The sequence below is a fragment of the Cydia amplana genome, chromosome 12 (assembly GCF_948474715.1).
Source record: "Cydia amplana chromosome 12, ilCydAmpl1.1, whole genome shotgun sequence".
In the NCBI taxonomy this organism is placed as follows: domain Eukaryota; kingdom Metazoa; phylum Arthropoda; class Insecta; order Lepidoptera; family Tortricidae; genus Cydia; species Cydia amplana.
This window is the reverse complement of record NC_086080.1, coordinates 10,159,659-10,172,036: the sequence shown is the minus strand read 5'-3', so window position 1 is coordinate 10,172,036 and position 12,378 is coordinate 10,159,659. Positions and strand designations below refer to the sequence as shown.

At 34.8% G+C, this 12,378-nt stretch overlaps 1 protein-coding gene across 4 annotated transcripts in view; it reads left to right on the top strand.

The window, feature by feature from the left end:
* The window catches only part of LOC134652976 (uncharacterized), a 113,517-nt gene that overhangs the window by 62,319 nt on the left and 38,820 nt on the right, over positions 1–12,378 (top strand). For all 4 annotated transcript variants that reach the window (XR_010097227.1, XM_063508238.1, XM_063508240.1 and 1 more), the window contains exon 2: positions 6,892–6,925. The gene's annotated coding sequence lies outside the window, so the exon portion shown is untranslated. The remainder of the gene's footprint in view (positions 1–6,891; positions 6,926–12,378) is intronic.

Genomic DNA, 12,378 nt, shown 5'->3' with positions numbered 1-12,378 from the left:
GCCCCAAGGCTCATTCAGACGTCGTCTTTGATCAAGTACCTAACAAATTTGCATATTAGTGGGCGCCACTGTAACCGAGCTTTCATCATGTTTGTAAGTCTATCTCCCTCCGTCTAAAATGATATACTCCTTGCCGTCTCCGTCACACTAATCTCGTTTTAAGTTTCCTTGCGCTTGTTAAGTACCACGTTTCATGACATTTTGGGATTATAAATAATATTGAAATATTACTTCTATGTTATTTCTGCTTTTAGCGAAGTGCTCAGTTGACCCATCTCATCTGATTTAGATAAGTCCCAGCAACCCTTCTTGACTCCTGGGGAAACAAATCATAATTTTGTTTTAGGCACGGCAAAGAAAAAGTGAAAAAACTTCCTAATAAGATAAATGGGTTTTGCTTTTCACGCAACAAGAAATTATAATAGAAATTTCAAAAGGAAGCAATGCAAATTCGTTTGAAATATAATTTTCTTACTTAATTAATTAAATATGAAAGTAGAATACTTTTGAATTCAATTAGTATTCAATTACAAACATATTTTATGAACAAATATGAAATAAACCAAAATAAAAGCCATTGCTTACCTATTTACTCGACGTACTCGTGAGTTAAAGGTTAATTGTAGCTATATTCAAAAGTATTTCACATTTTAAAACGTAGTAACTCAGTAAGCATAATTCAAAACCAAAGTTTAGAAAGTAATCGCTTATATAAGTACACTAAGAAAAATTATGCTTGTGGCCTTAGATTCATTAAACTTTTTAAAAAATTGCGTGAAGACTGAGAGAAATTGAATAAACATTTTTCCGAAACCGATTTCCTAGGGAATACCTATAAGATATTCATAAATATTACACGGTACGAGTAAAACGGTGTGAATATATACCTTAATTAATCACATTTCAACATCATAATACGCTCGCAGTCATCGTACAGAACATTTCAATTGCAGTCATTATTTTTGCATAAGATCTTTATACCTATTATACACATAAATGTTTAATGTGTCATAATGCTGTGCTATTATTATGTAGTGCATAATTTTTATAACTGGAACTACGGAAGCTTAAATGTGACTGTGTTATGTATAACATGAAAATTATCACAGAGCATGAGCTGAAATCTAAGAACCGCTTGAGTAAACAAGCAATTAGCAAGTAATACGTATAATCAATAAGTAAGAACCGCTGATTTAAATTAGGCATTGTGAGAATCCTATACTTAAGTGAATGGGCTTATCATGAGCGCTGCCCAAGTCTTACAAATTGCGGGCGTATCTGATTCCTACTTCAAAGGCTAAATGAACAAAGGTGATTTCAGAAAAACCCTGTTTTTTTTTTTCATGCAACAAAGGTCGGTGGGGTGGTTTTTTAATGTCCTTCAATTCGAGGTTATTGTAGTGAGAAATAAGAGTAATTCGCTTTTCATTCTGTCTTCGTTGGAGAAGCAGCTCAAAGGTTGAAGAGCCATCGATGGTGGAGTGGCTCAGACTTTATTATTGGCTCTGAATCCGTACTCGGAGGGGAGCACAAAATGAGGTCACTGTATTATGTACAATATGTACATTGGCTGTACTTGCCAACCCAGCGGCCTTATTAATTTGGGAACCTGCCTGCGTTATTTCTTTTAGACGCAATTATGAAGTTTTCTGCGCGTTACTTTAAACGTTGCGTGGAATAATGACTAACGTTATTTTACTTCAATTATCCGATCAAGTGCCAGAATGGTTTACTTTATCTACAAGGTTGAATTTATAATTGAATTATTATACCTACATTTCATTTTGAGAAAAAAGTTCAAACGAATACGACAGAACAATTGCTCTGATTGACGATTTTCTTAAATATTTACCAGCTGCAAATTACTTTAACCCTTCACAATGTATACAATTTCAGATTTAGAACCAGAATAATTGAAATAAAGCGGGTGACATTTACTTTCTCGTCACGCAATATGCTGAGATTAAAGTAGCTTTTATGTTTCGTTTTATATAAAAAAGTTGATGTAAGAACACACCGAAATTGAATGGGACTTTTTATTACCTGGCATGAAGAATTAAAATTGATGGACGTAAACCAAGTGTGTAATAAGCTGGCTTGTAAATAAATCTAATCATACGGCAGAAATACGCTACTAAACTTATCATTGGTTTTCCTAATACTCTTTACATACTGTAAGAAATCGATCACAACTAAATAGATAATAGTAGGATTTTCCTGTATCTGGCCAATTTATTTTCTTAAATGGGTATTATCTATACCCTCAAATGGGCAAATACCGGAATATTTAATGTAACAAGCGTTTGCTTTTTGGCAATCCAATGACTAGAGAGCGGATTTGAAGTAGCTATCTCAATATGAATATGGATATGAATGGTATAATTTATTATTTTTTCTACACACAAAAATAATGTAACTTATCGGAACAAAAAAGTAAAAACCTTTTTGAAAGCTTTTGTAAATATTGGGCAAAAATTATGATGATGATAAATAAATGTGTGTAGAAAAATACCAGTCATATCCATATTAATATTGAGATCGCTACTTCAAATCGGCTCTCTACCAATGACTTTCTTTGCCTTCAAGTTCAAACCAGCATAAAGATCAAAGCAGGGAGACGTTAAATTTTGTCTTAACGGTAGTCGACAATCGTGTGCTAGGGCTCCACTGACACAATTATTTGAAGCCCAGTGCAATACATCAGCGCTGCGTGACACGCGGCCGTAACGCCACCTACTTTATTTCAATTATTTCCTCGAATAAAGTCGAGAAGGCTAAACACTTACGTGCCGGAGAAGTTTGGGTTCCGCCATCGGGATTATGGGGAAATTAGTTGTTAGAGCTTTTGTGCACTCGCATTATTCTTATCTATGTTCCGGTTTATTAGAATAACTAGCGACCCGCCCCGGCTTCGCACGGGTTAACAAATTATACATAAACCTTCCTCTTGAATCACTCTATCTATTAAAAAAAGCCCAATCAAAATACGTTGCGTAGTTTTAAAGATCTAAGCATACATACAGACATACAGACTGCGGGAAGCGACTTTGTTTTATACTATGTAGTGATATGTGTGTAGAACGATAAATGTAATTTTGAATATTAGGTACTACCGAAGTATTGAATTTTTATAAAAAGCTAAGTGCGGATAAACGGATTTTGAAATTCATTCTTATACGCGAATAAGCTTTTAGTCTAATGTGTAAAAAAACGTGGAAACTAAATAAAATATAAATCAATGTTTTTATTTTTGGAGCTAGAGCGCTCTCAGTTACGTATTTTAATACCAAATGAAATTATGATAACGTCGACTGTACTAGGGCAAAGGCAACATTTCAATGGTAATTAAGCCATTCGTTCATGGTAATGGAGCCGAATCATTACCCCTCTCTCTATGAAACTCGGTGAAATTTTAGAAGTCTTTTTGTAAGGCCTTCGGGTCTATTGTTAGGCCCTCGAGCTCTCACATGTACGCCCTTTGTCCTCGGGCCTGCTTCTGACGTCGCCCTGTTAAGATAAATGACGATGAACAATTATATTCAATCCTCTGAAATGAACTTACGACATACAGTTATTTAATAAGCTCTCCGTTATCGTAAGTAAGTAACGTTGAGCGATCATTAAAATGTCAAAAGTTACTTTTGGTAAATAGGCCTATAAAACGTTAAATGATTAGCAAAGCTACTAAAAAAAGTCATAATTTCAGGTCAACAAGGAATCAATATTTATTATACGAATAGAGGTATCAATTAGTTTTTTTAAGTAATACTAAAGTGACCCTTTAACTTTGAGTACTTTCTATCAGCTGTTCCAATCAATCGATAATTGCCAAATCGCCGTTGAGAAACTCTGCCCAACTGTCTTCTCAGTTCCAGCCAGACCCATAAATTATTGTTAACAATGTTAACCCAATTGGAAAATGTTCTGAAAAACACGTTGCGCAACGAATCTAAAATTCAGTCAACACACGTTTCTAACGGGTCAACGTTAGCTTCTCTCGTCGGTTAATCCTATTTAAAAATCAATGGAGCGATAAAGGCCTCCATGCATATTCGTCCACATAATCGTAATCTAAATGAGCGATTACCGTCTCGCGCGAGCGTGGGCGCGTTCCAAATTTAAAAGACTTACCTAGCACGCCCGACCAAATTAAAAAGGCTTTATCTGGTTTCACCGTAATTATAATGCCGTCGGTCAGGTGACGGCCATTTTGCCACAGATTAGCGCTAAGCTAACCAACGGCGGTTTGTTGATCATTATCATCTAATTTTTCATTTGTAGGTAAGTTTATGTTTAATGAATTTATTCTTTGTGGTCTGATCTATCTTGCAATGAATATAATATATCTAACATAACTTTAATTTTGCCATTTTATACGTTTCTAAACATTTATAATTACTTATACAAACGTACCTCCTCATAATACGTAACAGACATGTATGTACTTGTACAATTAACATTATAAACAACTTACTGTTGCTTCATTTTATGCTTGGAACTCTTGGTCCTGACTAAATTATTAAAACTAAACACAAAATGTGTTTTCTGCGTCACGGGTGCACCAGTGCAGCAAATGAATTAGACTTTAAAATATAAATTAATTATACCAGTGAGAGACTGAATTAATAGAATTTTCCTACACTTTACGTATGAGAAAAACTCTCGCGAGTTTAGTAAGGGTAGCTTATTATTACTTTATTAGTCGATAGATATACTTTTAAAAGACAACTTTTCGTAACTAACAAGAGGGTATTACTCTTAAAGATGTCCTTAGATAATTTCAGTATTAAGCAAAAAAAAATTTTTTGATTGCTTACAACATGCAAAGTTATTTCATTTCATAATGAAATATATATCTATACAAAGTGAAACTTTGCAAAACAGTTAGCCAAACGCGGGCCTGATAGGCAAATCGTGTCAATAAATCTACATCGTATGTTTGTGAGCAATTAGATTCGTGTTTTTCAATTTATAGTTGTTTCGACCCGTCGTCTAGTAAATTCATTACGTAATTTAAAATGCTAATGGACTATCGTCTGAGAGGCAGGGAACGGATGAATAATGAAACATCCGATACAAATCAGGTATTCCGCAGTGATTGAAGACTTATTTATAAACAAGGTGAATTAAGTTTTACATTCCCGTTTGCATAGGAATGAATCCTTAAGAGAAACTTGAAATTGCAAAAGTGTAAAACAAATTTATTGAAGTTGCAATAACACCGGTGCAACTCTATTCAGTTGGGTTGCGGATATTGTTATAAATTCATCGTGCTCGGTTTCAATCAATTGCATGCTACCGATAAAAATAAACAAAACTGTAAGGTTTTTTTGTATATTTAGAGTAAAATATTATTTTAACCCAGTTTTCCTGTATCACACAGTGTCGACAAAATACTAACCACCATAAGAAACTTAATTAAAAATAACATTACAATGTGCTGTGGTTAATTTTGCTAAATAATGACAAAAATGTTATTTCACTAGTAGTAGTTGAAGTTATTTGGAAAAATACTTAAAAAGTATTATGCGTACTGAAAAAGTTAAAAACAATATTCTATATTTTATATAAACAAAACCAAATTGACTACAATTACAGTTGTACTTAGCTGGTATTCAGTCCATTTGAGGACAAACAGTAAACTGTTATTCTAGGTCCATAGCCTGAGGCGTCGGGCCCTCAGCCCTTTAACCCCCCCGTCGCCAATAAACCAAGTGCCATCAGCTATGTAACATCAAAAACATTTCACAACGTCTTACCGGCGTCCAATCAATGTCATCTATTAAACACACATTCAAGCTTTAGCAGGTATTTATTGATCGGTCGTTCGCTGGACTGTCTTGCTAGTCAAAAAGCAGTATGTAAGTATGAGGTTACTACAATTTAACACGGTTAATGTATTCGTGAACCTTAATGCAACGAGTTATGACCAGTGGTCATTCTAGCATATTGCTGTTATATTAGGATATGACATTTTGGATTTAGGTTCGACCGCTTGAATTGACTTGTCGCTTAGAGGTGTTTGTTTATTATGAATTATGTGGCATTTATTGTCAGTCAATAATCCCGCATGTGGGCGCTTGCTTATCGAACAATTGGCTGACCGACGTTGGTCAAGCGCTGTGACGCTGACTCATAGGGATGTGCGATGTCCGTTAGATTTACTTAATTAAAGGTTTTATTCGTTTTTTATTTGTCAATTTACCATATTTCACACAGTCATACTGACCTTTGAAAGAAAAAACCGACCTAGTCTTAACTAGACCAAAAGTAGATTGAGATTTGACGAAATGCAAATTAGCCTCGATTCGCCATACATTCGTTCGAGATCTGTGCACATTATATTTGGTCAAATAGTTTTTCTTTTTATTATTAAATATTAGCAAAGGATAGTAAAATGATTAAATATAATTCCGACTATGTATTTCCAAACCGTTAAATGCAGTGTCAATAAATACTGAAGCGATTAAACAGAACAAAATATTTATATAAGGCTGTTTCCAAATATATACTTTTTTACTTGAATATATTTTACTCACTTGTTGTATTTGTTACCGGCGTCAAGTTAAGCATTAAATGGTTCTCAATATTGTTGCTTAAATAGGGCCACGCCACAGGCACGGCCATCTACGCACTAAATTTATTTGACTTTAACACTTTGTCATCATTGCCTCGTTATTTTTATTTGCTTTTTATTGACATTGTATTGTACTCAAATAGGTTTTCCGTCCGCGGGGACTCTTGACGTCATTATCATTCACAAATAACTAAGTTTTCGTTTTATTATGCCGAACATTATTAAACTTTTACAACGGCTTTTATTACGAGTACTTATCAATATTTATTTATACGTATTTCTATAACTAATAAATTAATTTCTTTCCTTTTCAGAATCGAGAGCGGCCCAGCTTAAACATGTCATAAGGTATGTTAATCTCTTTCCGAGCATTTAAGAGAAAAAAGAATTATGAAAATGTTCCGTACCCTGGATTTTATAAAGGAGCTTAGGTTTGTAACGCTGTGACAGCTATTGGCATAATAAAGCCTTTTCAATAAGTCAATATATCGGCTTTTGTGGAGTATTGATTTAAATTTTTTAAATAGTCGTAGCGATCAATCCACGAGTGCAAATAAGTACTTAGTTGACTTGAAATTACACGAAGGCAAATGTGATGTTTTCTTAATAAAAAAATTATAACTCGATGGCAATATGGCTATTTCCAGGGAATATCCCTTAGAGCGGTTTCGCACTACGTCCAATCCGAATCCGTGACAATATGGTCCGAAGTAGCCGTAGAACTATTTCTATGGTAATTTACGCACTAGATCCGTCTGATTTCTTTCCGGATTCGGATCGGATTCGGATCGAACGTAGTGCGAAACCGCTCTTACAAATTACATATCATAGTCAAGTTCTTAGTGGGTAAATATCACCTTAATACCTACCTAACGTCTCTCAATTAGCTGTACGTATCAATGGCGAATGCTTAATCAATGTCGAATAAGTGGCCAGGCGTGAACGATACTCCCTACTAAGCAGTGTTGCGGTCTCATTTCAGTATCCAATGCCGGCTGGTTTAATACGCACAGTGCAACCGTATTTACCGAGAGCAAACCCGCTCGCCAGTCTCCTGTGCTAATCAATAAGGACACATGAGCGGCTGAAACTCTAACGCGCTTACGCTGTTTCAAATTGATATGGCAGTCCGCCCTGGGCGTATGTCAACCGCTCCGTTCCAGGTCCCATATTCTTAATGCTTACCGAGCGGAAACTAGTCACACCGTCCAACGTACCAGTGTAAATGTAAACTTCAATTCCGTAACAGACCTACGTGAACGGAGAACGCAGTAATTCTGGTTAACCTGTGTGTCTGACTTTTCAATACTTGCTAAGCAATTACAATAAGACTCCAGATTATGGCGTAATCCCCTTTCTCTGGGCTAAGCCGCTTTCATAGCTTTGTGCCGAGGATGTAACGCTGATGCCCGTCAAGTGTGCTCTAAATCTGTTTTAGTCTGACGCATATAAAGAGGGTTTGCGAATTTAAAATTAGATTCGGACTAATGCAAAGTCTGAATAGATATGTAGTCTATGATTAATTGTAAACATATAAGTAGGTACATGGGTGTTGAATTGTTGATGTTAAGTAAACATGATACCCAGATTCAAATATAATTCTTAATCATGATTTTTTACATTCTATGCATCTATTGAAAATAATTAATTTGTGGTGGATGGCTTGAATTTGTGATGTCTACCCCCAACATCATACTAGACTTTTCGTCGGGAAGTTACACAAAGTGACAAATCTCTGTTTTGACATTTTGCTGGGACATCTGTTATTCGCGATCATGACGATTGTAATCCGGCGTCGTCGGCGGCGGCGGCGGATTCGATCGAAACGCCGAAAATAAAAGTAGGTAACAAAATAATATTGCGATAAACCCGACAATAAATATTATGTTTTAATTATGGAACATAATGTACATATAGGTACCTCATAGTGTATGAGAAATTCCACTCTATACTATATCCGTATGTATGAGAATATAAGATATTAATAGAGGTAGACAGTATGAAGATCGGGAAGTACCTGGGCGGTAACATTAAAAAGCAATGTTATTCCTGAGTCCTCTCAATATTTTCAAGTTACTCTACAAAATCGGTTCAAAAGAACATGGTAGCCTGGTGGCAATGTGTAATAGAGAAGCTAATGTGGCTTTAATGTGGCCGGGGCGGCGCGTGTCGAGACATCGCCCGGTGAGATTACCGAATAATCCGCCTTCCGTACGGTTGAAGCAACCACTATTTATATTTAGCAATTTGCTAATGCACTTGAATTGATAAAAACATTTTGCTGTGTCACAAGAGTTATAACACACGCAAGCTCCAATAGAAGTGGCTAAAAACAAATTGTTCTCTTTTTGGACATAAAAATGATATTAAAGTACAATAAAAGGGATGACGATTAACCTTTTAAAGTCCATGTCCATGGAGTATTGTAAAATTATTCATTTTCATCATAATTGGCTAGTTGTGTTGATAATGGACACGGATATTATCATATAATTATAATATTGTAGGTATTGAGTTACTACACTACATTTGACGGTACTCAAGAAACAGATTCAATTACAATGACCTGTACGGATATGATGGTCGTTCTTGTCTACGTGACAGCGTGATAAAACGGTGTCCGTCACTTTCTTTCCCACGGTGTTAAACAGTGACAGTTATTTTATCACGTGGATAAAGATGGATAAAGCTATCCATAATAGGCTGGCTGAGGTAGGTTACTATTAATTAACATCCGTAGCACATCTAGGGCCTACGGCATACCGTAGGCCCTAGAGTATTTTAAAACGCAGGTGTTTCCCTTATATTTAGGTATATCTTACAAATAAATAAATAAACATACAATATTTAAAGAGTTAGACAACAGTGGCTCAGAATTTAACACGACATAAAATATTGGCTCAAAAATATTTTTCTGCAGACCGTAAACCGCGCAAAAGTGACTTTTCCTCTTGTTGTAAGCTGACGCCGCGATTTACCAAATCAATGCGATTTATGATTTACTTCTTAAGTAACTCCTACTTTGCTAACTCGGGGCACATTGAAAACATAAACACTTTGGTTAATAATATCGAAATAATTTTAAATTATAAGTTGAAGGTTCCTTGGAAACTTTGTAAACATTAATTAAGTACTTACTTGTTTTACCGTAACAAAACCAATAAAGGCAGAGGTTAGATGTTTTAGATACAAATATACTAGAAATAACGAATTTAGGGAATTTTAAAACAGTAGGTAATTATTATTTTCTATTATAATTATTATAAATAAATTTGACCTATTCTCTTACGATGTGTAGAATGTTTTTTAGAAATGTTTTTTAACGGACAGCACCATACTCAGGAGTTGTACGTAGGTACTTAAATGTGATAAATCGTTTGAGTTGACATCATAAATGGGGGGCATTTTCATCTAATTGCAGTCTAAACCCATAATTATCAAGTTCTAAAATAAAATGGTTTACTTTAGTGATCCGTTTGTGTAGGTATTGAAAAATAAAAACAATAGAGTAAAAGTCCGTGCAGATAGGTACAATTTTCTACAAGGTGCTAAAATAATATATGTTTCTAATTAAAAAGGTTATTTATGACTTACGATTATTGAGTACCTATACTTTAACCTAACGTAACCTAAATTTCAAGGAACAAATGCGTCGTACAACGAAGTCATTTAAAATCCGAAGCCGTTCAACAGCCGAAATCTGTTTCCCACAAACCAACCGTATAATCCGATAACTTTCCAAATCCTTTCCTAATGCCACTCATGTTCGGAAACTTAATCGCCGCTCTACCTAATTGAAGAGACAAAGAAGCCTACTAATTAAATCCTATTAACGGTGGACTTATCGATTGATTTTAAATTTCCGTAAACGTCATCATCATCCTAGCGTAGTCCCGGTATTTTGCCATGGCTAATGGGAACTTAGGGTCCGCTTAGCTTACTAACTAACCTTAAGAATAGACGTAGCACTAAACTAGTTTTGACGAAAGCGTTGTATGTCTAATACATCTGGCCTTCCAACTCAGAAGGGAAACTAGAAAAGTGACTGGTAAATATCAAATGATAATTCATATAAAGGTACTTGTATATGTAAGTTCCGAAAACATCATTGGCTACCAATGACTTTAAATTTCCGTATAATTATGTACCTATTATCCGTCAATAATTTCCTATTATGCCGACACACGTGGCAAAAAGTTATTTAGATCAAAAAATCGAGCAAATTTTTAAATAAAAAAATGTAATGTCTATTAACTAAAAGAAAAGAAAGAAAAGTTCTGGAACGACCTTTTATTTTGCCAAAGAGTATTTAAGAAAGCAAATTATAATTATGCTTTTTCCCAATTCATCGTACTCGTATATTATCACAAAAATAATTGTACCAAAGCATAGGTTTTTAAATATTAAAGTAAATAAACCGCTATAAGACAAAATGGAAATTTATATCATTGTTGTTGTACCCATTTGGATTTAATATGTACAATATTTATACTTTCTAACAAAACTAACACATAATTAATAGCTAAAGCGACAGACGTGCGTCACAGAATAAATAATAGTGTACTAGGTACGTGCGTCTAAAAATATCATTAGGACAGTAAGTGTAGTAGTAGTTGGTAGTAGATTACTTCATTTTGTAGATGGTACTTACCTACTACAAAATGAAGTAATCTGTGGCCATCTGTGCTACTACAGTTTGTAACATCTGGGGGCCGATTTTTGAAATTCGACCGCTCGATTTCGTGTATTTCTTTCAGTAATACCTCCACTACTAGGCATGTAAATTCTACTAATAGAATTGAAAACGAGCGGTCAATACCAATAGATTCCCAATGTCTATCGCTCGTATTTCAAAAATCAGCATTACGCCCTTTTCCACCGATTTTCGAGTGCCGAAATCGAGCGATCGAAATTCAAAAATCGGCCCCCTGGTTGCGCGCTGAATTCATGCACGCTAATTTTCAATATGAGAAAGATAGAAAGTTCATAAAACTTTTACAGATGTGTATGAAAGCAGACGTTTTACGATGCTGACGAAAATTCATTTCTATTTTCATACTCTAGTACGACTCTTATTTATACGATATTAAGCAGGTCGTTTTATCGTTTGCATTACCATTAGTTTAGGGGTGGGCAGTGGTGTATGCAGGGTGGGCATGAATTTTAATATGTGATTATAAACTAAGTGATCTTTTAGTACACATTGTGAATTTATATTAAAGTAAAAGCCTTTCTTGAAAGAACTAAGGTACATTCGATTTTTTAAGCATGTAGTAACAAACCTAAGAATAAGACTGCCATATAACATTATTTGCATCACAATACGTTCCTATAAAATAGTATTTTTTTTTGTCAGTTAATAAAATATGTATAATAAGTAAACAAATTGAATGTTCCGATTTATTATTATTGGGAATGTACACATTGTACACCAAGCCACAAAATTGCATGGTCACTTTATGAATGGATTTCATTCAATAATGTATACTTTAGTACCTAACAAAAAGATTTACTACGGAGAAATGTACTTAGTGCAAATTCGTAATATGTACTGAATAAAAGGAGATTAAAAACTCAGCATAGGCGACTAGTAGTGCCAATTTGCCAATTCGCTTCATCATTTCGAAAACCTCGTATACAGACTGTAAGTAACTATTATGTAATTTAAATTGTAAATTATAAGACTGATTTTGTAATTACGTCAGTCTTCGATACGAGTTCGGGAGAATAAACAGTTGAATGGTTATGACATCCACACCCATTCTGAAGCGTTATTGCGGCGCAACTTGCGCCCAGTCTCT